The 22,897-nt window shown below is 54.0% G+C and overlaps 1 protein-coding gene and 1 long non-coding RNA gene across 2 annotated transcripts in view; one reads left to right on the top strand and one right to left on the bottom strand.

The window, feature by feature from the left end:
• Positions 1-14,033, bottom strand: part of ZMIZ1 (zinc finger MIZ-type containing 1) — a 248,191-nt gene extending 234,158 nt beyond the window's left edge. Inside the window, exon 1 of the mRNA XM_023527991.1 lies at positions 13,697-14,033. The gene's annotated coding sequence lies outside the window, so the exon portion shown is untranslated. The remainder of the gene's footprint in view (positions 1-13,696) is intronic.
• Positions 14,034-15,781: 1,748 nt separating this feature from the next.
• The window catches only part of LOC105288891, a 13,605-nt gene continuing 6,489 nt past the window's right edge, over positions 15,782-22,897 (top strand). The window contains exons 1-2 of the long non-coding RNA XR_002779201.1: positions 15,782-16,175; positions 22,356-22,474. This is a non-coding gene — a long non-coding RNA (uncharacterized LOC105288891). The remainder of the gene's footprint in view (positions 16,176-22,355; positions 22,475-22,897) is intronic.

Genomic DNA, 22,897 nt, shown 5'->3' with positions numbered 1-22,897 from the left:
CATGGGAGGTAACAGGCATAAAAGGAAAAGTGCTCTGACCCACGGAACTTGTAGACCTGGGCCAGCTCTCTAACCCCAACTCCTCAGTCTGCTTTGCAGAGGTAGACCTGCACTCCCAATGGGCTTCTGGGCATAACCTTGGTCAACCTTCAAAATATATCCAGGATCTGACACTCTGGTCTAAGCCCCCAGCATCCTCATTTGAGTTACTATAAAAGCTGCCAAGCTGGTTGTTTGTTTCCATCCTTGTCCTCTACAGTCTATTCTCAGTTCACTAGCCAGAAGGACCTTCTTAGAAGGTATATCAGATAGTCTCGGTCCTTTAATTAAAATCCTCTGGTGGCTTCCAGAGAACTAAGAATGAAGTCTGAAGCCCTTTCCATGCTCCATAAGGCCCTCTGTGACCTGGTCCCTGATCACGTCGCTCACTTCCTCTTCCATCTTCTTCCCTCTCTCCCTCCATCCAGAAACACTAGCCTCCCTGCCTTTCTTAGAGCATGACAAGTATGCTCCTGCCACCAGGACTTTGCACTTGCTGTGCCCTCTGTCTGGAGTGCTCTTCTCCCATACGTTCATAGGTTCACCCCCTTACCTCCCTGAAGTATCTGTCTGCTCGAATGTAGCCTCTTCAGAGAAGCCTGCCCTGATAACTCCATCTAAAGAAGATCAATTCCCCTACCCATCTCCCTATATGAATTTATCCTGATTTATTTTTCTTTGAAACACTTCTTATAACTCAGCATGACATCACACATTAAGTTGTGAACTTATTGCCTATCTTACCTACAAAGGGCCTCTGTCAAGTTCACCACTGTATCCTCAGGGCCTGGAATAGTACCTGGCACACAATAGGTGCTCAACAAACTTGAATGAATAAGTAATCCATCCTCCTTGGGGAGGTGATCAAGAGGAAGCCCAGAAGGATCCCAGTGGCAGAACACTAGGGGCTTCAGGCCAGACATAAAACTTTGTTCTCATACTAGCACAAGGACCTACCTACAGGAAACATGTGCTACCCTCCCTGGGAACCGGCCCCCAATGACTGGAAGCGAAGCAAGGCCTGCCCTGAGGGCCCAGAGGAATGCTGAAGGGAAAGCAGCAGGTACTATTCTGCACAGTATCCCTGTTCCACACACGCTAGGTCTGGGCAGCCCAAGGAATCAACCTCAGGGATCATGGGATGGAAAGGAAGCTACGCTTGGTAGGGCAGCAGGAGCTGGTGTCACGCTGGCTCTGCAGCAGCTTCCTTCCCACTCTGGACCTCAGTTCCCTAATCAGGGAACTGGGGATGAGAAAAGGATCAGAAAAATTGGTTGCCCAGGTCCTTCCTGCTCCAACAGACTGGGTGCCTTTGGGTCTTCAGTGCCCTGGAAGGGGTCATACCAGGTTGAAACTAAGGCCACAAATTCAAGCTACAGTCCCAGGCCAGGGTAACATCCTGCAGCCAGACACTTGGGCTAGAGGTCTCGGGTGGGCTCCTGGAGACCCTGTTTTCATCCAAGGTGATAGCTGGCAGAGTGCAGGGCAGCCTAGTCTGAGCCTGGAGGTAAAGGGGAGTGCCCTGTCATAGGGCCGGGGCCCCAGGCAGCGGGAGCCAGTTGTCTCATGCAGACAGACCCTAGGGAACATCCCGGGGCCCAGCACTTGCAGTGAGCACAGCCAGAGGCATAAGGTCCAAAAAGTTTTGTGAGATGCAGATGGTAAGTTTCAGGCCAGCCACGACCATTGCCACACCATAGGGGTACTTGCTTCCTTGTGTTTCACTCCAACAAAGAGTTTCTGTCAAATGACAGGGTAGGGGGCTGGGCACTGGCTAATGGTCAGGATGCCTGGGTTCTAGCTCCAGCTCTGCCACAGATTTGCCCTGTGACCTTGGAGAGGGCTCTGTCTCCTCTGGGGTCAGACTCAGAAGCTAAATGAGAGGGTTGGCTTGGATGGTTTCCAAGGCCTTTCTGTGCTGACATTATCATCACTACACACGGTAATAAAACATCACACTCCTTGCCACCAGGACACTGCGTAGCATGCAAGGCGCTGGCCCTCCCCACCGACTCCTGCAACAGCCGCGGGGGAGACTGGCAGTGGGAGGCAGTGCCACCAGTTCTGACTCCAAATCCAGTGCTCGTTACAGACACCCCAGGTCTTTGGGCCTCAGGACACTGAGGCAGAATGCTCCCTGACAGAGTGGCAGGGAGCAGAGCCAGACAGAGAGGGGCTCAGTAAGGAGGTGAGTGGAGGCAGACAGGGAGGGAGCACTAAGCACAGCCCCCTAGCTCCACTCCCTGCTAGGGGCCCCAGTTCCAGTGGCAGGTGAGAATGTGGGGAGAGGCTAAGAAGATAAAGACAGGCTTTTTCGAACCCTCTGGCATGTTGGACCCTACTTGAAGAGCAGATGCCAGGCCATTTTCTTTCCCTTGGACCCCAACGGCCACTGTTGGGACCTTTCTAGCCTACTTCTATGTCTCACGACCTGGGTTAAACTGTTTCCAGGTCAGGCCTGAGGTCTCCAAGCTGCTCAGGCTCTTAGAGGCAGAGATAAGAAGGGGATAGAAGAAGGCCGCCTTCTCCAGGTAGCCTACTCTGCCTGCTCCAGCCTTGGACTCAGCCTAGAGAGGAGAGGCCTCCAGGGATACATCCTTGATGTAGAGTAAGGAAGGGAATTCCCGAGATCCGAGATCACCATATTCCACGTGGACCTCAGATGAGAACTAGGAGGAGGCATCCTTCCAGGCTCCAGAGAAGGCAGAACTTCCTAGGTGGAGGGGGTTGCTGGGAGGCAGGGAGCAGCCTGTCCCTGCAGGCATGCAGGCCCACAGGCCCACACTGAAAGGTGCTCTGCGGGGATGCTATGTAACAGGTAACAGATGAGGTGGCCACCAAGCTCCCTTGTGGTCTTGAGAATCAAAGGTCCCATAAAAATAGTAGAAATAGTAGTATCTGGAGCTCTAGGTGGGGGGCAAGGGCAGGAGAAGTTGGTATCATAATGGCCCAGCCACCCCTAGAGGGTTGGCTAGGAGGGCAGCCATCCACAAGGCAGAAAACTCCGAGAATTCTGGGGCCCACAAGGATTTTAACCCCCAAAGCAGTTCCACTCCTTCTGTCTAAAGGAATCATCCCTACAGACAAAGCACAAGCAAAAATGAAGGTTTCAACCAGGCTCAGGTGGGAGGAATCACTGTCCTTTTGCAGGAAATAAATCAATGCTGAACTCACAGCTTCAAGGAAGCTCGTTTCACAGCCACAGCCCCAACACCAAACACCAGGCAAGAAATCACACCTGAGATTTCCTTTGTTTTTCTAGGATCACAAGCAAAAGGGGATCCTGGAGCTCAGGGGAGCTGAGCGAACCAGGCAGGGAGGCTGATGGCCAAGGAGTCCCCGGACCTACTCCCTGTGAGCCACAAAGCCCACTCCTCAGAATGCCAGAAAGTCAGGTTCATGAGGACTGAGAGCCAGGGAGGTGAAGTGACTCATCCACAGTCACACAGTGGGCCTGTCAGCATGGAAACCCAGCTCGGTCCAGTGCTCTCCCCAGGACCCCAGCCTGCCTCTCCCCACTGACAACAGCATGACGCGCCCGCCCCCCCACCCCCACCCCAGCTAAGGGCTCACAACTGATTCGTACCACCACTATCATACCACCACTATCGAGTGCTCCTCTGTGTGTAAATGCCAGCGGGCCCCATGGCCCGGGAGGAAAAAAACATTAACGAGAGCAGGATAAACAGGTTTGAAATTGGCCTCCTGACCCAGAGAAGGTCAGCCCTAAACCAATCCTGTCCTGACTTTCTAAAAGAGGGAGTGGACGAGAACTTCCTCCCTTCATCCTAATCCTTACTTAGCTCTTTCTGGGGAGGCTTTATCCTGATGCTTTGGTATATCTCGCGGAGTACGAGACCAAATGGTCTCACCTGTGAGGTCACCAGCACAGGAGGCCATCCCCTGGAGCTACCCCAGCCCCTGTGCCAGGTCTTATGTCCCAGGGGCCTACCACTGATAGGACCCCTTGGTCAGGTCCTTTCCCCTCCCTTGGCCTCAGTTTCCTCACTAGTACACATCTGGATTAGAAGCAGGAGTTACAAACACAGTGCCTCCATGGCTCAGGAGGTGACACAAATGAGTTGGAATGGAAGGGTTTGTGGGCAGGAGGTGGAGAAAAACAACTCAACAGTCCTCTTCCACTCAAGGGCCAGAGTAATTTTAGACTCTTGAATGAAAGCCAAGGTTCTTACACTGCTTTCAGGCATCCAAATTGATTGAAGGATCTGAATAAAACCGTGGACCATCTCCAGAAAAATACATGCTTGCAAAGGTGTGCACACAGGTTCAGGGGCTCATGGCCTCTGCAGGCCAGGTTCAAGGCCCTTCTTGCTCTAACAGCCAGCAAGTCTTTGAGGACCAACTCTAGGGACACGGCAGAGGTCCCAGCCCTCTGTCAAGCTGGCCTTGCTTTCGGGACTGCCCAACCACAAAAAGATTTGTGGTCTGGTAACAGTAAAAGAAAAGGAGGCCAGAGAAAGTGACAGAGACCCGCAGGCTGGAGGCGGGTAGAAGTCAGGTAGAACTGCCAAAAAGCAGGCTAGGAAATATTTCTGTCCACATGGAAATTATCCTTGTCCTTCCTAGCATAAGCGGTCTCCCCTAGAAAGGTGGTCTTAGGCAGGGGAACCATCCATTGGATAGCACTACGGATGCCAGAGCTGAAAAGGACCATCTAGCCTGGTATTTCCCCAGATGCTACAGATGAATCTCCAATAGTTATTTTTCATTTAAAAAAGGAGGTGGGAGGAGTGTCCTATAATTTGGGAAATGCTCAGTGAAATAAAGGGTTGGCAATTACCTAAGAGAGGGAAGGTGTGATCTGTTATCTTTTGTGGACCTGTGTTGCTGAGAACCCACTTTGGGAAACCTTGAGGTGGTACCAGCTCATGATTTTCATATGAGAAAACTGATGCCCAGAGAGGTGTGCAGCCAGCCTAAGGGCCCATAATCAGTTACTGCTCACAGCAATTCTGTACAATAGTTTACAGTGACAAGGCCCGGTCCCTTCCATGCTCTCTTCTGCTCCATAAAGGAAGAGCCTGAGAAAGAGGTATTATTATCACTAGCCTCAGCTTACAGATGAGGAAAGTGAGGTTCTGAGGCAGGAAACCAGATGCAAATCTTTACCTTTTGAATACTTCTTTAAGAGAAATAGGATTTAAGGGTAGGTTGAACTAAAATGAACTTGGGTTATCACGGGGCAAGTGCAGGGGAGGCTCTCAGAGGTGACCCACCAGCCCTTCCTGCTACAAAAGGAAGACTCTGGATCACGGCAGGGTCTGGGACTCAGGAAACCTGGATCCCAGGACTGGCTTTGGTTGGTTCTGAGGTATCAAGGTGGTCTTGGGCAATTCGTCTGACCTGAGCTTCCTCATCTGTAAGTTGGAGGTAAAGGAATACTAACAGCTAGCTGCACCAGTCATTGTGTGAGCAATGGTCATAACAATGACTGAGGCTACTGTTTTTCCAGTTTCTACTATGTGCCAGGCATTGTCTGTGCTCTATCTTCTCAACCTATGGAGAAGGTAGTATGTTATTTTTATGTTATTAGTAAGCCTGTTTTGCAGACGTAGAGACCAAAGTTGGAGAACTTAAACATAACTTGCCCAAAGTCACAGAGATCACAAAGGATGGACCTGAGGGTTGAAACTAGGCAGTCTAAGAGCCTAAAACAAATTAGTTACCCAAGAAATTCTGGCTAGTGTGATATTTACGGTAGACTTTGGCAAGTTGTTTTAAAGATGTCAACAAAAGCAGGAGTCCCAAAGCACAACATCAATAGAAAACTCTACCCCTCCTCACCCAGACCACTCAGGCCCGCTTGGTGAGGCACCTGGGTGACCTGTAGCCAGTCCCTTCACCTCTCTAGGCTTTGGGTTTCCCCACCAGCAAAACAAGAAGTTTGGATAGAGAGTCTTAAAGGGCCCTCCCCACTTGCAAATGCCAAGTAAGGGTTTCAGGACCCTTTCGATAGGTCTCTGTGCCCCATTTGTCCCTTAGCCAGGTTGTTGGCCGGTCTAAGCCATCTGCTTTATTTCTCAACCTCAGTCAAATACACCAGGGAGTAGGGTGGGAATCTGGGCAAGAGCCAGCAGACCAGGGAAGGTCCAAGCACCTGGCATTTCCTCCCTTGTCCTGACCTGAGCCTGCTGGCTCTTCTTCACATGCTGTCACCTAGGTCTGATGCAGGTGACTTGTTCCAAGGGTGGAGAAGGAGGGCTTGCTCCCAGCTTTTCCATCCACAGAAGAAGTGATAGCAGGAACAAGGCAGCAGGGGCCATTAGCCCTGCAAATGACAAAAGACAGCATGTGGAAGGCTGGCTGGGGGTGAGGGTCAGGCGGAAGAAGCCACCCACCTTTTGGACTAAACAGGCCTGTGCAGACGAGAAACTGTACCCTCCCTAGAGGGTTTCAGTTTTACTTCCCTCAAATCTGCAACGCAACAGTCCTACTATTACCTTTCAAAAAATACGCTGCTGGGTTGGAGCTCTAATGCTGCATAGATCTGGGAGTACTGCTGAAAATGTCTCATTCTTATTCCTTACCCTTAGAGCTCAGAAATGAGCCCTGTCCCCGTCCCCACCAGGTTCAGCGGGAATTTCCCAAGCCAAAGACGGAACAGCATTTATTTATGAGCTCTGAAGGGTGGCCAACAGGGCTGCTCCTGGCCTAAAGTACATGCTCAATAAATATTTAATGAACTAAAGGGCTGGAGAGATGGCGTTCCAGGCCTGGCTCTGTCACTAATTCACTGTCACCCTTGAATATGGCCAAATGTTTCTTTCAATAGCTGGGTTTGTTGGGCTAGAAAAAGATTGGTCAGACTAGGTAACCCCTGTGGTCCCCCAATTCTATAGTACATACGGATGCAAAACACAGAGCCAGGGACGGAGTGGAAGGCTTCAAACATGTCGCTCTGCTGCTCAGAGCAGAGAGGAGAACAGGATGAGACTGTTGGGTGGGACCCTCCCAGGCAGGGGTCCTAAAAGCCATCCTCCCCCTTCCCTGCAAGTGTCAGCCTCTGTGGGGTTGCTGGGAAATGAGACTGGAGTAGAAAGGATGGGAGTGGGTACAGTTTCCATTTAAGTCAGACACCAGAACATAATTTTGGAAGAGCCGCTGAAAGTACAAAGAGATTGTATTTTAACAGCGCCCCCCGCCCCCAATCAGAATAGCTTTTACCATTTTCCGGCAGAGTGATCATCTGCGTTGAACTGGACCCTCCAAGAGATCAAGAATCTGGGAAAGACTGGCGGCAAAGGAGGGAGAAAGCCCCCATGTGTGGGAGCCCTGGGAGAGGTAGGCATCTGTCCTCACCTGAAACCCCGGCCAGCAGACGTTGGCATCCTGTGGGGGTCCAGAATTCGCGCGCGCGCGCGCGTGCGTGAGAGAGCGCGCGCGCGCGAGAGAGCGCAAGCATGCGAGTGAGAGAGAGGATAGGTAATGCCAACTGGAGAGCAGGCTTAAGGACAAATGAAGCCCCCAGCCTCTATTTCTGAGGGAATACATGTCTGGATGGTTCACTAGCCTTGGGCGATTTCAGAAATGCCCTGAGGTCTCCAGGGACAAAGATCATAAAGTCAGACCATAGCAAGTCCCTGACATCCTGTCACTACCAGTCATCGAGGCCCTGCCCCTCCTAAGGCTTCGGTTTCCCCATATGTCCAGTGAAGGGTTGGAGATGATGATTATCTAAGGCAAATGCCTGCTCGGACAGTCCATGATGCTAAGATTCTACAGAAAAGCACGCCACCTACCATCATCACTCAGGCCCCAACCCTGGAGACCTGGGAAGGGAGTCCCCGGTCCCCAGCCGGCTGTCTAAGCTGGGGCTGGGGCAGAATGGAGTCCCCACACCGTCTGTCCTTAACAGCCTGCCATGGCTGAAACCTTCAAGTGGTTACAATTACAGCTAGGCTAACAGGATTAGGGGCGCATTGAAATCTAAGAAATCTAATTAGCTCAGACACCCTGGCCTCCCCCAGCACGATCCTGCAGTAACCCTGGCAGCTGGGCCTGACAGGCGGGGTTTGAGGCCCTCCCAGGCTACAGTCATTACCTGTGCAGGTGTGCCAGGCTGGGCCAGGCTTCCTGGGGAGGTGCCAGCTCAGCCTGCCCAGCTGCTCCCTGCTCTGGACCCTACCAGCTGCAGCCTTGTCCTGGGGTGGTGCTCAGATGAGCTTCAGAAAACCAGGCGCAGGTTGTGGGCAGCAGGCAGGCTGTGTCAGGAGGCGGAAAGAACCCAAGGGCCTGCACAGAGACGCCACCCCACACAGCCTGAGGACTGACTCAGCCAGAGGAGGGGCAGGCTGAGTCAATGTCTGTATCTATAGAAACCATCACAGCCCAGGGAAGAGCCTTGGGTGGCACAGGAACCTGGGGCCTAGAAACATCTCTGCTTCTTGCTCTAGCGCCAGGGATAGGGGCGAAGGCCCATGCACAAACATGTAAGCCCAGGAAGTCATAGCAAGACTTGGGGCTCAGAACAAGCTCAGGGACACAGGTGCTGGAAGGTGTGGGACATGTGCTGCCAAAAGTCGAAGGTGGGACCGGACAGGCAAAGACAATCTGTGACCCTTCCTGAGCATAGCTCCTCATCAACTTCTAGCCTTCATCCTCATTCTTGAGGTCCACAACAACTTCTGCACCCATGTTCCTGTCTGAATGATAGACTGGGAGGGCGGCAGAAGAGTGCTGGCATCTCTAAGGATTGAGGTTGAGTCCTGGCTTAGCCACAATCATTTCACATCTGTGAACCTCAGTTTTCTTCTCTGTTAAATGGGTGTAATTCCAAATGGTAGCTGGCTTACACTGTTATTATTGGAGTTTTAAAAAAAAGTTGGAAACTGCTTCCAAATCCATCAAGTACCACACAAAGGTGAGGGGCAGTGGTTATCATGTGCCCCATAGCAAGCAGGCAGCTGCTGGTGGTTAATTATTGATTTAAACTGATCATCCTATCCTGACTGGACTGTAAACGCCTAAGGAACAGAACTGCCTTACACATTTCTGGGTCTCTCACAGGCCACGGTCCTCACACTGTGGACTCTCAGGAAATATCTGCGGCATCAACGCTGGGCCCTGGACCCAAACTCACCACCTGTTATGTGTCTCCTTCCTTCTCCTTATATACAATCCAAGGAGAGAAAGAGCCAAAAGGCAAACCCGGCACACAAAGACAACAGTGAGCCCCTCAAGTGGACCCTTGCCCACTCCCCATAGGTCACTCCCAATAAGGGCTGGAAGCAGCCACTAGAAGGGTATCCCCCACATTCCATGTCAGTATGGACCACCTGGGCACTGGTCGTGAACCTACGCTCATTCAGGAAAGAATGAGTCTATGGTCTAGAGGACCCCCAGCACCTCAAGACCATAAAGAGGGTCAGGGCTTGATTTTCAGAAGGTATGCCATGCAGTAGAACATGCTAACAGCCAGAGATGTCCACTGAAGGCAGAGGCTGCCCATAGGTGGTGAGCACCCTGTCATGGGGGGCATGCAAACCAAGGCAGGACAATGAGCTGTTAGGGTGTAGGCTTAGATGAGAGAGCAGCTTTTGAAAAATGCTTCTAGCACCTCCATTTTAATCCCTTTGTGCTCAATCCATTTTGTGCCCAGAGCCTGCCAGGCCTTTAAAGGACAGGGCTCTCATGACAACATCTGCCTGATCTTCACAGCAACCAAGTGGGTAGGTGGAACCCTTTTTACAGATGAGGAGACTGAAGCCTAGCAGAGTGAAGCTACTGACCCAAAGCGGTCAGCCAGCTACAGCCTTCTGACACCTCTCCCCCATATCCTCAGGTAATGAGAAGACCCACATAATCACAATGGATTTCTGGACTCTTCTCCCAAAGCCTGTGCCTGTGCCTGGTTTTCCGAGCCTCCCTTCATCCTCCCTGAGGGCAAGGCCAAACCTCAGAATCACCCCTGGAGCTCACAGCCCAGTCAGGCTCTGTATCCCTCCACCCTCAGGGGCTCTAGGGACAAAGAGACCCCTCCTCCCAGGCATGGGCCACCGTGTCCTGCTGAGAGGTCAGAGTAGTCACCAGAGAAGGCTGCAGCAGTGTCCAAAGTAATTACGGCAGTCCGGCCTTTGTTGTCCACACAAAACCTAAGGAACCTCATAAAGATGAGGTAGTGATAGGAGCCAGGCAAGGGCCCTCAGGGGCAAAGTTATGAATGAAAACGTATGGAACTCAGTCACTGCCTGGCAGGCCCTGCTTCCTGGTTCCGTGACAGAGTGCCCAGAGAAGCTTCTAGAAATTAACTTGTTGGTGCCCTAATTTCTTACAGCAATGTCTCTCCCTGAGGCTGGGGTCACAGCTGCTTGTTGGACCCTGGCTGCGGCCAGATAACTCAGTATTGATGGCTTCACACATGGGCACTCTTGTGACAAAACTCTCAGGACACAGCAGGCCTCAAAGTGTCTTCCTTCTTTATCCACCTCCCATCTCTGTCAATCGGAAAAAAGTGAAGTCTGCAGCTCTTCTCAGTTGAGTCCTTCCCTCAGCAATTTTCCAGGATGAATTGACAGTGGACACCTGTCCAGTTCGGGCACATCTCTGAGGGCCAGGAATGGAGTTACTGTTGGGTGACTGTCACCAGGGGAGAGAGAGACAGAGACAGAGAGACAGAGAGAGACAGAGAGAGAGAGACAGAGAGAGAGAGGGAGAGAGAGAGAAATAGAAAGAGAGAAACCTTGGTTATGTGCCCAAAGTCTCTGGACCTTTCTTTACTTTGCTCCTGGCTGTGAAAGGAAGGAAGATCTGCCTTCCTTCTTTCCTGAGGAGGAAAAAGGGACATTTTGTCCCCACAAAGAAGCCAGCAATCCCCTTCTGCATAAGCAAGGCTAGTTATCAAAGTTTCCCATAAAGTCCAGCAACTCTTATTCCCAACTCTTCTCTGTGAGCCATACCCTGAATGCCTCAAAACTCAATCCAAAAACCATTTAAAAGTTATGAAATCTCCCTACTGTGCCCACCCCCCCCCACCCCCCCCAGTCACTGCCACCAAATTACAGAAGTCTAAAGTGTGGAGATTTACATGTGAATACAGCATTTCATAACCTCATGACTTGGGACAAGGAGATGCTTCTGTCCTTTTGGGAAAAATAAAACCCAACCAAAACCATAAAAGTCAGAAGAAAACACCATCTCTTTCCAAATGCATTCCCTTGGCCCCAAAGTCACACGTGCTCTGTGGCAGACATTGCTTTCAATGTGTCTTTTGTTTGATGCTGGTGTTTCAACATCCTCAACTTGAAGAAAGAAAGATCAGCACAAGGCTTGGGGCATTCACAAACCAAGGCCAGGAAGCGGGCAAGCGAGGGGCAAGGAACTCTCCCCAATCTGGACCCCCTCAAAAAGCAGCCAGGACCAAGAAAGTTAGGGGCCCGCTCTCTCTTCTAAACTCCTGGGAGCATACAAATGCCAGGGAAGGCAAGTCGGAGTTCATCACCAGCCAAGCTGCCCATTCTGCAGCCACAGCGCCTGCTTCTTTATCTCCACCTTCAAAAAAAACAAAAATAAGCAAACCCAGACACCTCTGGGAACAGCCTCTGGCCTCCTGCCCTGCCCTGTGTAACCAGCCTGTCTTCACACCCACAGGGAGGAGGAGACTGCACTGGTTAGCCTTCTGGTCCACCAGGCCCTTTCCCCGGTTGCAGGGAGACAAACTGTTGCTCAAGAAAAGTGCTCCAGAAAACCCTTGGCACCAGAAGGCAGCTCCAGGTGGCTCCTGCCCAGTGCCAAGCCGGGGGCTTCCATAGGTGGCTTCCCATTGCCCTTTTAAATCTGTGGAGTTGAGCCCTACTCTTCCAAGCCCTGGGCTATCTACCCAGGGGGCTCCAAATGACCATGGCAGAGCAGGGAGCGGGGGAAATGCTGGCGGAGCAATGCCCTCACCCTGCCAGCCCAGTCGCCAGCTTCTTGGAGGACCTCTAAGAGAACATTTGTTTGGGCTGCCAAGTTAAATCTTCCTCCCTCATGTCAGGGCATTGGAAAAGCAGTCAGGGGAGAGGAGAAGGGGGAGAGCGGGCGGGGTGGTGGGGGGGAGCAGCGGGAGGGAGGAAAGGAGGGAGTGAGGGAAGCGAGTAGGCTCTCGGAGCCCCGATTACTCCGGCACTGCCTGCCCAGGAAGCTGGCGGCTCCCAGGCAGACGCAGCCAGGACTCCGGACACCCAAGCTGTGGCCAGGCCGCCAGGCCTCTGGGGTCCCGCACCGGGTGCCAGACACCCTCGGTCTGCGCCCGGAGAGAGGCACTCGCTCTGTGCCCCGCCAGAGGGGCGAGATGGGAAGGGAAGCAGAGGAAGAAAAAGTTTGCTGCAGGTAGAGGGGCAGGGTCAGGCGGCCCCGCCATCGGGCTGTCCCCCGGGAAGGGGTGGGGGGCATGGGCCGGCTGCCCTGGCGCGCTCCCGCCCGGGTTGTTTACATTCCTGAAGTGTCTTTTAAACCCCGGGCTGAGGCCGGCTCCCAGCCTTCTCCAGCGGCTCCGGGGCAGTCTCCCGTGAAAATCTGCTGGCGCACAATAGCCGGGAAAGCCGCAGCCCCTCGTCCGCGCCCCCGCTGCTCCGGGGCGGGGAGCCTGCCCTCCGCACCGCGCCCTCTCCCCGCCAGGATGGCTTCCTGGACAGATGTCCCTGGCGAGGGGGCGACGTGCGCCCGCTGCTTGCGCCCCAGACGTCGAGGCCGCGCTCCCCACTGTTTTCTCCCCAGCCTAGACGCCAGGAATGTGAAACAAGCTCCCAGAGCCCACCCCCCCACCCCAGCTCCAGCCCCAGCCAGGCCCCCCAACCTCCGCCCCTGCCGGCCTCCCACTCCCCCGGGGCCGCCGCCGCCGGAGATGAAGAGGAAGAAAGAACACGGGGAAATTACTTTCGTATTTGCAACGCGCGCGCGCGCACACGCACATCTTCCCTCCGGGCTCCCCTCTTGGCCGGGGCAGCCCCGTCCAGGCATTGCCTTTAAAGCCCCTTCGGCTTCTAAAGACCTACAGGAAGCCCCTACACACACACCTTGGCGTTCCCCGCTCACACCAAGCGCCGCGTATCCCCGGGCAATTCACACACAAACAACTTAACCGCGCCCCCACCTCCCATTTACAAAAGTGTGTGTTTTCCTGAAAATTCAGATGCACAACTTAACACCACCACCCCTTGCCACCCCGAAATCCAGCGCCGTCCGCGGCGGTTCTCGTACACACAGGCGCACAACTTCGCGTCTCCCCAAAGGAAGCGAGGGAGACCGAGGTGGTCCTAGCCCGGTCCTTCCCACCCTGCCTCCCCGAATCTTGGTTCTGCCCGGCCCCTGGTGTACAAAACGAGGCTAGAGGCGCACCGGCAAGAGGAGGGCACCAGATCCACGCGCGCACAACCGCACTCACGCCCCGCACACCCAGCAAGACCCGGCCCCCGCGTGCAGCCCAAGACCGCTTCGCGCAGCCCGGCGTTCGCCAGTAGCCTGGGCCTCGGCCCCCGGCCGCCACGGGGAGCGCAGCGGAGCCCGGTCGCCGGCCGCTCTCCCGACTCTCCTGGCCCCCGCGCACCCTTAAAGGGGAGAGCCCCAGCACCCAGCGCCCCATGCTCGCACCCCAAGAGTCCACGGGGAGCTGGAGGAAGGCCCGGGGCGAGTGGGCTCCCAGGTCTGGCCCCAAACTTACCAGGCGCTGCGAGCGCCGCTGCCGCCGCTGGAGGACGCGCCGCTGCCGCCGCCGCCGCGACCAGGCAGGGCCGGCTCGGGCCGGGAAGAGCGCTGCGAGGGCGCCGAGATCGACTCCGCTCCGGCTCCTGCTCCTCGCAGATCCGGGCTGGGGTCACCGCGCTGCGCCGGCGCTGCTCGCTTGCTCAGCCTCCCGATCGCTGCTCGCCCGCCCGCTGCCCGGCCGCTTGCTCTCCCGGGTGCCCGCCGCCGCTCGCTTTTTTAATGTCCACAGACAGTGAAAAGGAACTCGGCGTTAGGGGGTGAGTAAGTGAATCAACTCGCCCGGAGCCGAGCAAGTTGAAGTGTCAGATTACATTGGCTATTCTATTTCCAAAGGGCCCCGCGCCGCCGGCCGGCCGCAAAAGCCGGTGCGGAACCGCGGACGGAGCGGAGCGCTGCGCCGCCGCCGCCGCCGCCGCCGCCGCCGCCAGCGGTCTTATCCACTCTGCTCGCGCGCTCTCTGCGCTCTCACCTCTCTCTCCTCTTCTTTTTCTCCTGTTTCTCTCCCTCGCCTTTCCTTTCCCTTCTTTTGCTCTCTTTCTTCTCCGCTTCTCCGTCTGGGCCCTCTCCAAGCTTTCCCCCTCTGGCTCTAGTGGGTTTCGCGTGTCACCTCCCCCGCACCTGCTTCTTCTGCCCCTCTCCCTCCACTACTCCCTGACCTCCGCCCCCGCTCCCTCCGCCTTTGACCCATCAAGTTTAGAGTAGGAGAGAAATGCTGAGCCTAGGAAGGGGACCACAGTGGGGAGGGGTCTAAAAATCACCCGGATCACTGGAGTGCCCCCGCTCCTCGCTCGCATGCCGCCGACGGCAGTGCACTCCGCGCTGCAAACGCGGTCAGGTACCCGAACTGGGGGTGAGCGAGTTGCTAACCAGATCGCCAAAGCCTTCCCCTTGGAGAGAGCTTTAGGGTTCTTCCCAAAGTCTGAGGACTGGAGGGCGGAGCAAGCAGACACCCCATCACCACCACCACCAAGGGCGATGTTGGGGGAGGCTGGAGCGCGGTACCCCGACGGCTGGGAAGGAGCGGTGCGCACATTGTCTGTCCCTGACACCCATCGCGTCCAGAGGTGCGTGGATCCCCTAAGGCCCGGCGGGGACTGCCCTGGGCCCAAAGCGCGCGGGCGGGGTGGGAGTGTCCGGACCCCTTAGTCCAGAGCTGGAAACTACCCCAGGGGCTGCGGAGAGCGAAGACACAGGACGCAGTTGGGTGCACCCACTCGCTGCGTTCCCCTCGCAGACCCACCCCCGAGAGTATCCAAGTGCGCGCCCACCTTGGCTCACATCCACTGCCACTAACACGGAAACTCCTACACAAACAGCATACACATTTGCTCCCACACTCAGTACTACAAACACGCTTCCACACGCGCACACGCACACGCACACAAACACGTATACTTGCCTCACAGATATGCGTGTACACGGCCATAGCAGGCACACTCAAAGAGGCATGCAATTGCACACGCACACACATATCGTTGTACAACCCCACATACACTCAAAAACAAAACACGAAACATTACCCTGTGCACTAAATTCTCACGTTCACGTACACATACAAACACATGTCCTCTTCCCTTCCTTTTCCACACCCCTTTCTCAAGCCCACCGCTATGATGTGCAGCACCCTCAGTCCCAAATCATAATCAGCGCTCCCGCAGCACAGACGCGCGCGCGCGCGCGCGCGCATGTGCTCCAGCACGCGCTCCCCTCCCCACACGGGCGAGGGGAGGCTTCAGCCCGGCGCCCGCTGCGGATCCCAGGTGTGGCGGTGGCTCCGAGCTCCGTATTTTGCAGTCCGCCGCGGTGTCAGAGGCGAGGCGAGGAAGGGAGCTGGAATAACAAAGGCAAGTTGGGGAGAGCGCAAGGGGGCGCAGCCCCGGCCGGGACGCGGGGGGAGCCCTGCTCGGCCGGGGCTTTGGAGGCAGCAGGGTCTTGGGCGCCAGGAGCCGGAGGAGGGGGGTGAGGGGGGAAGGAGGGGGGTCGAGGGGCGGGACCGAGGCGTGACGTCAGAGAACAATGACACCGCCAGGGGCGGACACCAGGAGGCAGCAGGGGCGGGGGTCTCCCCGGGGGCCTGAGACTAGCGGAAGACATCCTGGCTCGTCCATGGCCGCTGCCTGATTGACGAGGCCCACTTGGGAGTGCGGACAAGCCACGCAGACTCGCGGATCGTCACCGGCCTCTTGGGCAGTGATCAGCGCAGACCCTTGGGCCAACGCGGGGAACAGGCCGGACTACTACTGTCACCCCCATTTTAAAACATCTTTCAGAGGGTTTTTCTGACCTCGTCTTGAACTCCTTTAGGGCCAGCAAGATCACTCCTTCAACCACCGAGGGAGAGGAGGCAAAATGAATTTGCCAGCCTTGAATTCATTCTCAGAGATACACTAGTCTGACAGCCAGCGAACTCAGCCTGGATTCCTGAGGGCTCAGAGGTCTGCGGCTCAGGTCCACGAAGGCATGGGGGTGGAGGGCGGGGAGGGAGGTTGGCGTGGGGATGCCGGGCGCCTGCTTGATTTTCCCTGGGGGAAATTCTGCCTCCCTGTGCCATTAAGTGCGAGGGAAATTACTCCTTTCTGAGCCTCAGTCTTCTGACCTGTCACATGGACTGTTATCACACTTCTCCCACACAGGTGGCAGATGAACATCCTTTGGGAGGGTAGATGGTATGAAAGCACTTCCAGATCTCAAGGGACACCAGAAAGGCATGGTCCCAGCACATTCCTGTGGGAGGGAGCCCTTCCCCCTCAGCCTCTGGATGGCCCAGGTTCCTAAGTGGGGACATGGGGGGCAACCTGAGAAACCCTTAACAGCCTGACCCAAGGCTGGAAGGAATTCAAGTTGGAATTCAGCTTGCTGAATGGTGGCTGGAGCCACAGCTGTCCCTCCCCCCAGCAATCCATAGCATTGCAGCAGCTACAAAGCCACCCCCTCCCCCCCCCGCCCGCCACCCACCGAGGTCCAAAACCTCAGAGTAAAGTTTCTGATGTTTAAGGACCCGGAGGGCAAGAATCCAGCTTCGACCAAGAACTAGACCAGTTCCTGCTGCCTTGATGACCACCTAGGTCAGAATGCTAAGTCCTCTGAACATTTCTCAGTGAGTAACAAGGCTCACCACTGCCAGGAAGTAGTGGATACACGTGACCTTGGGGGTGGCCACTCATGTTCAAAAGCTCCTGTCAAGAGGACCCCCCCACCCCCACCTAGTTCCCCTTACCTCTGAAAACTAGGAAGCCACTCAAGAGGGTAGAGGAGCCAGTACACAAAGCATGCCCAACTCTCTGTAGCATGGAGTCTGGGGGGAATTTCAGCTCTTTCCAGCTGGACAAACTTGGCACTTGATGGCAGCTAGTCAGAGAAATCTCACCTGGGCCCAAGCTTCCTGGAGACCCTGGGCTCCAATCCTTGGTACTTGGGCCATTTCTGTCTCTACTCATCTTTCAGGGGAATAGCAAGGCAAGTTGGATTCCTGTGGGGTCTTGAAAGAAGCTATGACTTATTTAGTACTTACTATGTGCTGAGTACTATGGTTAGGGCCTCTGAGCATTAGCTTATTGAATTTTCACACTGCCCGGAGTTAGGTGCTAATACCATCCCACTTCAGAGAAGACTACACTGTGAGTAACTTGCCCAAGGTCAATCAGGATTAGAACTCAGGCTTTCATTAAGTGTCCTGCTGGCCTCTTAGCCCCAGCTCTGCATCCTCATTCACAGATTCTCTGTGTGGCCCTAGGCAAATTGCTAGCCCTCTCCAGGCTTCTGTAAACCAAGGGCAAGGTCTATGGTCAGGCTTCTTTGGGGACTGTGTGTCCTGAGCCTCTACCCTCTCAGCCTTGGCCTCTGTGGACCTTAAAGTCAGGGTGGAGCAGAAAGGAAAGTGCTTTCACTTCCCAACCACTGAGAGCTGGAAGATGAGTCCCACTCAGCCAGTGTAGACCCATAAATCACCTGACTCCAGAGGCAAATTCAGTGCCCATCAGGAGGGGGCATGCTACATGGAGCCCGCCTGTAGGCACCAATGCAGGGCTTAGCCCACACCCACCGTCACAGAGCAGACTCAAGTGCTATTAACTTCCTTGTGTTCTGGGAGCCATCAGTGGGGAATCTGGCCATTGATTAGGCCTGGTCCCTGGGAGCAGGGAGTCAGGAAGTCGGCAGCAATAGGAAGCTTTAGGTCCTGGAGCAAAGCAGAGGACCTGTGCAGTATGTGGTGAGTACAACCTCCTCGGCCTGGGGGCCCTCAGTGGGCTGGCAGCAGAGGATTGGCACAAGTTGGGGTGGATTGCTACCTCTCCAGGACTGCCCCTCTGTTTCCGCTCTCTATCCCTCACTCCCCAAAAGGGAGCCAGGGGACTGAAAGGCAGAAGGAAAGTCACGTTTATTGAATGGTTGCTGTATACCAGGCACTTTGGAAATATTCTCTTGTTCGTCCTCTCCCAGAGCCAGAAAGTGTAATTTCCTCCTGAAGAAAGAGGTTCAGAGAGGTTAAGTGACCTGCCCAGGATCTCACAGCTATTCAGTGGGTGAGGCCAGATCTGGGCTGGGTCTTAGGGTTGAGAATGGGGACTTGCCTTCATCTCAGACAAGCTGACCTGAGTACTTTGAGATGGAGTAAAGACCCTCAGTCACTTGCCAGGGAATGACTGGGGACTCCCATGGCAGTGAGGTTAACTTGGTGGATCCAGGAGACATACATGTGATCGCTGCCCATCTCAGAGGCCTGTGCCACTCAGGGTGGGTGATCAGGTTCAGCCAAGAGCAGATGTGCCCTTCAGCATATCAAGCTGCCCTGGTCTGCTTGCTCTCTGGAGCCCAATCACATTGCCCCTCCATTCTTTAAGGCCGCACTTTCCCAGTCTCCTGGCCTCAACTTTCCCAGGTCCTTTCACCAAACTTGCTATATTCTGTTTCCGTCATAGCACTCTGCCCTGTGGTCCCAGACCCAGCTCAGCCATCACCCCCTTCTTCCAAAGGGAGGTCCCAGAGAGTAGACTGAGAGCATGCCTTGGGACCGAGGACACCGTTGGTCCCAGCCCACCACTGCCTGACTTGCTGTGCGGCTTGAGCACATCATGGATTCACTCTGTGCTTCTATTTCTCCATCTGCCAAGTGAGAGAATATGGGACACACAGGAGATGTCCAATGGCACTTTTGCTTCTGATTGTACTATGATTCTGTAGGTCTGAACCTTCAATCCTTGGACTGAACTATAGTGCGCTTCAGGATTTGAGAGGGGCCCTGCTTTGGGGAGGGCTCTCAGAGGGCCCCTGGCCAGCTGGGAACAGGAAAACACAGAAGTTGTCCAGGACTGTGACTAGGGAATGACCTTAATGCCTTGCTTCATGGGGCACTTCTCACCCTCTGAGCCTCACAGTAGCCCTTTTATGGGTGAGTAAACTGAGCCCCGAAGGGATGTGGTGGCTTTTCCATGGCCACACAGCTGGGAAGTGCCAGAGTTGGAACAAGAACCAGGTTTCCTCATCCAGCACCCTCTCCCCTGAACCAGGGCTGCCAGAAGAGCGACCTGGGACCCAGTATGTCCAACACTGCTGGGGGAAGTCTGAGACAAGTTAGCCAGAGGAGGTTCAAACCTTGTTCCTCTGTCTTGACAGATCCTACACCCTGAGGGCAAGTCCCTCCTCTCTGGCACTGGAGTAGGGGTGAGAGAATCTCTCATAGTCTCAGCATCTCCCCTCCTCACCTGGACAGCTGTCTTCTGGCCTCAAGGCTCATCTCCTCTTGCCCTGACCCTGGCGTGTAGCCATTCTGGGTGGCTTACAGATTGCCAGCCTTATAGACATATATGTTCTTACCTCCTCATATTCTTCCTGCCTCCTGGGACACACCCCTCTCAGCCTTCAAAGCCACATCTACAGCCACCTGCTTGGAAGTCTACCCTGATAACTCTAGCAGATGTGTTGTCTACTTGGTCTCAACCTCCATATGCTGCTGTCTCAGCCTCCAGCATCATTGTCATCATAGCATTTACTTATTAAGCTCTTACTATGTGCCATTTATGAATATTTCCTACGCATGAACTCCTTTAATCTTCACATGAGCTGATTAATAGTAGTAGTAACTTTATTTTACAGATGAGAAAACTGAGGCAGGAGTTTTATTTGCCCAGAATCACCAGTTGGGGAGGTTATTTTGATGTGCTCCCATCTCCACCCCCGCCCCCCGCCCCAAGACTGCAGGAGTAGGATAACTCAATGCTCTATTCCATCACTCAGCATAGCACCTGAATGACTGACAGATGCTCAAGTGCAGTGGGAGATTCAGCGTTCATACAAGGATGAACCAGACCCAGCCCTCCAGGAGCTCATAGGCAATCAGGAAGTACTATCCATGCCAAATACCACTCTAAGAGTTTGGAGGAAGGAGAGGAGTCGGCATTCAGTAGTTTCTGGATGGCAAGCTCTGCTGGAGGCTATGGGGAACAGAACGGACCTGCCCAAGGTCACACAGCAAGTGTGAGGCAGCAGCGGGGTTGAGACCCCAAGATCTCAATGTGACATGTCATCTTGCACCTTGCAGTCAGCTGTGGGGCTCCTGCATCTGTGCTTTTTTTTTTTAAGGACACATGGTCCCAGATGCCTCCATGATACTGAGCTGCTCAATGAGTGGCTCTGGTCCTCTCCCCTCTATTAAATTTTTTAAAAAAGAAGAAGAAAGAAAGAAATCCAGGCATTGTTCCTGACTGCAGCTGGTGCCAACTAGAATCCTGCCTAACAGAATGGAGCTGAGAGCCGGGCCGCCCAGGGGCCTGGCTGCTGACACAAGGCCTTTCTATTTTGCTTTCCACTGGGGTCCCAGGCTGACACTGCAGCCCCTCCATGGGTACCCTCTCCACCTGCCTCCCTGGCCCCAGTTCTGAGCCTCCCACTGCCCTCACCCCGTTTGCAAAAATCAGACGCCCCTTCAGAAGGCTATAGGAGTACCACTACCCCTTGCTTTCCTTCTTCATTGACCCACACAGCCTGGAGCAAACTAGGCCTCCCTCCCTGCCAACCTGTCCTTCCACCATCCCAGGAGGGGCCTTCGGATGCCTGTCTGTGAGAGTGGCAGAAATCCCGACTCCATGGAATCACTTGGAACACTAGTTTGATTTCAGAACATACCAGGAATTTCCATCCCATCCCCACCTGACTTGGCAAGTACCAGTCCAAGCTGACCCATTAAGGCAGTTTGTGGTGGTGAAGCCTGGGGATCAGGGGCGGACAATGAACAGTTCTACAGAATCAGAGGAATGACTTAAAATAACTGGTTCACCTGCTCTTTCTGATCCAAGGACTTAGTCTTAAGAGGAAAAGGGTTCCCCAAACTCTCCCTGGCTATATTTCATCCTCCCCTCCCTGTCCCTTTAGAATCTTTGCACCTCCTGCTAGTCAGGCCCAGATTACCCCAAACAAGCCCTAAGAAAGCAGCAGCCTGGCCACCATCCAGTGTCCACTAGAACACCTGTGCTTGTCCCTGCCATCAAAGCCAGCTTTCTGAGCTCCCCACTTCCTCCTATGGATACAGCACTTTAGAGTTTATAAAAAGAACTTTATGTCTCACTTGGGTGCCACAGCAGCCTCAAGAGGCAGACAGAGATTACACAACCCACTTTGCAGAGGAATAAACTGAGAGTTCCAGTGGTTTGGCCAAGGTCATAAGAAAAAGGCAGAGTTGGTCTCTTGATTCTGTGTCACTGTGCAGGAGTGGGGCCCCAAGTGGTAATGGTCTCAGAGGATGGCATTTCCAGCTCTCCAGCTGCTGCCAGGAGACAGAATCCCAGACACATTGATTCCTTCAACAAATGTTTATTGAATACTTGCAATGTACCAGGCATGAAACTAGGCACTTGGGATCCAAAAGTGAAGAAAATAGATGTGGTTCATGCTGTCGCAGAGCTTATATTCTGGTGGAGGAGACAGATACCAAACTGCAGGAAAACTGCCCTGTCCACACCAGCCCAGCTCAAATGTGCACCAGAAGGAGCCCTGGCTGGGAGACAGGTTCCAGTTCTAGTGTTGCCCCTAATGCTCGGTGTGAGGTTGATAGAGGTTTTCCACCTGTGAAATCTGCAAGCATGTGGTCCTCACACGTTTTTTCAGGTCCCTGCCCTACTCCCAGCCTGTGAGTCAAGTGGTTAATGATTTCCTGAATGATTACCCTGGTTAATTTTTTTCTTAAGCCTGACATTTCATAGGCTCTCAGAGCCAGAAAGGGGCTCCTGAAGTCATCTAATCTGAGCGCCTCACTAAGGTAGAACCCCTGGGCCTCATTCTTCCTAGAAGGTGACTGTGTCTACTTGCATCTTCTTGGGAATGGGTGCTTGCTCCCTCATAGAGTAGATACTGCCCCGTGGTGTGCCAGTAAATGTTTAATATCTGGCTCTCCAAAGTGGGTGAAAACTTGATTTGTAGCATTTGCCGAGTTCCATGGTATAAATTTCAAGCTGTCATCCTAACATCAACCGCTCACACAGTTCCTGAAAATTTAATAATCAGCTCTGTGAGCCAGTGTGAGGAGACTCTAACACACCACTGCCCCACCCCTGGAGAAGTCCTGTCCAGCTTTACTTGCTGGGAATTTCTTCCTGGTATTGAGCAAAACACCTAATTTTCAGGACCTCCAGCCTGGAAGTCCTACCTACTTCTCTGGGATGTTATTGAACAAGGGGGGACCCTCGGCCCCATGAAGCCCTTCAGAGAATTGGAGAAATTGACTCTATCTTCCTGTGAGAGGGTAAGTTCCTGGGCCAGGTGAGGAGAAAGTATGTCCGCCCTCCCTTCTGCCCTCCTTAACCTACTTTCCTTTCACATATATTTCTAAGTCCTCTATGACACATCAGAGACTGTGCTGGCTAGGTACGGTGGACACAGTGAACCCCGTCTTGGCTCTCACTGGCCCCTCCAACTGGAAAGTCTCCCCACTTGGCCTGTCTACCTTTGAGGCAGCACTCAATCGTCACCCACTCTCAGAAGCCTGTCCTGACCTCTAACCTCCCCCCCCTGGAAACAGACAAGCCCCCGCCCTCCCAGAGCCTTTATCGTCCCTGTTTGGCACTTATCACTTTCTACCTTGGATCACAGCTATTTGTGTACAAAGCTTATCTCGCTGCCAGACTGAGAGGCTGCACGGGCTTGTTGAAAGAGCGTGGACTTTGGA

The sequence above is a fragment of the Pteropus vampyrus genome, unplaced genomic scaffold, assembly GCF_000151845.1.
Source record: "Pteropus vampyrus isolate Shadow unplaced genomic scaffold, Pvam_2.0 Scaffold20, whole genome shotgun sequence".
Taxonomy (NCBI): Eukaryota; Metazoa; Chordata; class Mammalia; order Chiroptera; family Pteropodidae; genus Pteropus; species Pteropus vampyrus.
Note: the sequence above shows the minus strand (reverse complement) of the source record. Positions and strands in the feature narration are given on the sequence as shown.